At 42.6% G+C, this 2,013-nt stretch overlaps 1 pseudogene across 1 annotated transcript; it reads right to left on the bottom strand.

Moving 5' to 3' along the window:
* Positions 1 to 481: 481 nt before the first annotated feature.
* Positions 482 to 956, bottom strand: LOC309806681 (large ribosomal subunit protein uL23-like; annotated as a pseudogene). Its single transcript has one exon. The product of its transcript is annotated as a large ribosomal subunit protein uL23-like (transcript).
* Positions 957 to 2,013: the final 1,057 nt, after the last annotated feature.

Genomic DNA, 2,013 nt, shown 5'->3' on the forward strand with positions numbered 1-2,013 from the left:
GCGGGCCAAAGCAAACACATCTGCAGGCTGGATCCAACCCCAGGCCATCAGTTTGTGACTTCTGATCCAGATGGATCAGTGGTTATGGCGATGATTTGGGACTGGTTCTTTTCAGACTTAAAAACAACTGGTTGCTAGTGATCTAAACGTTCTCACTTACAAGTTGTTCTCTTCGTTTCCTGTTTTTGTAACAAATCTTAAATCACATTAGTCTGATATTTGAAACCTGCTGGTTAAAAGTAGAGGGACCATACATCCAGGACTGCCCAGCACAGCACTGGCTTAGGCCTGTAGCAGTTAAAATTATTAATACTGTTCCCTTTCATTCCTGACATGTTCCAGTTAGGACAATAAATTATATAGATGCTTTAATTAAGAGTCTCTTTTATCCCCACTCCCCCATTTTTCACTTACTTTTATTTTTTATTTATTATTTTATAGCAAAAACTTTTATGTTTAGAATTAGCCAGCTGGACTCAGTTTAGATGACCCCAATTGTGCTGGCAACATCCAAAGCATCATACTCAGGAGCCAGTGGAACATATGCCTTCTTCTCTCCATCAGGCCTGATCAGAGTGTTGACTCTGGCCATGTCAATGTCATAGAGCTTCTTCACAGCCTGTTCAGTTTGGTGCTTGTTGGCCTTGACATCCGCAATTAACACCGGTGTGGTGTTGTCTTCTATTTTCTTCATGGCTTACTCGGTGGTGAGGGGGAACTTGTTGATGGCATAGTGGTCAAGCTTGTTTCTCCTAGGGGCACTCTTCCAAGGATATCTGGGCTGCCTCCTGAGCCACAGTGCTTTGCGCCGTCCGAAGGTGTGTGACATCTGGATCTCCTTTTATTTTTTCGTGGCCGTGGACGCCTTTCAACACTGCTTTCTTGGCCTTCAAAGCCTTTGCTTTGGCTGGGGCTTTCAGAGGAACAGGGGATTCCTTCTTCACCTTCGGCGCCATCTTTGTGCAAAGGGGTCACTTCTTCTTCTTATTTATTTATTTATTTATTTATTTATTTAATTTTTATGAAGTATAGTTAATTTACAATGTTGTGTTAGTTTCAAGTATACAGCAAAGTGATTCGGTCAGATTCTTTTTCATTACAGTTTATTACAAGATATTGAGTATAGTTCTCTGTGGTATACAGTGGGTCCTTGTTGTTTACCTACTTTATATATAGTAGTATGTGTACATACATATGCATTCTGTGTGTATATATTTATATATATTATTTACCAGCTTTATTGGAGTATCATTGCTTTACAATGGTGTGTTAGTTTCTGCTTTATAACAAAGTGAATCAGTTATACATATATATATGTCCCCATATCTCTTCACTTTTGCATCTCCCTCCCTCCCACCCTCCCTATCCCACCCCTCTAGGTGGTCACAAAGCACTGAGCTGATCTCCCTGTGCTATGCGGCTGCTTCCCACTAGCTAACTGTTTTAAGTTTGGTAGTGTATGTATGTCCATGCCTCTCTCTCACTTCATCCCAGTTTACCCTTCCCCTCCCCGTGTCCTCAGGTCCATTCTCTACATCTGCATCTTTTTTTTTTTTTTTTTTTTTTCGGTATGTGGGCCTCTCACTGTTGTGGCCTCTCCCGTTGTGGAGCACAGGCTCCGGACACGCAGGCTCAGCGGCCATGGCTCACGGGCCCAGCCGCTCCGCGGCATGTGGGATCCTCCCGGATCGGGGCACAAACCCGTGTCCCCTGCATCGGCAGGCGGACTCTCAACCACTGCGCCACCAGGGAAGCCCTACATCTGCATCTTTATTCCTGCCCTGCCCTTAGGTTCTTCAGAACCTTTTATTCTTTTTTTTTTAGATTCCATATATATGTGTTAGCATACAGTATTTGTGTTTCTTTCTGACTTACTTCACTCTGTATGATAGACTCTAGGTCCATCCACCTCACTACAAATAACTAACTTTCATTTCTTCTTATGGCTGAGTAATATTCCATTGTATATATGTGCCACATCTTCTTTATCCATTCATCTGTTGATGGACACTT

The sequence above is a fragment of the Mesoplodon mirus genome, assembly GCF_964341445.2.
Source record: "Mesoplodon mirus genome assembly, chromosome: 6".
Classification (NCBI taxonomy): domain Eukaryota; kingdom Metazoa; phylum Chordata; class Mammalia; order Artiodactyla; family Ziphiidae; genus Mesoplodon; species Mesoplodon mirus.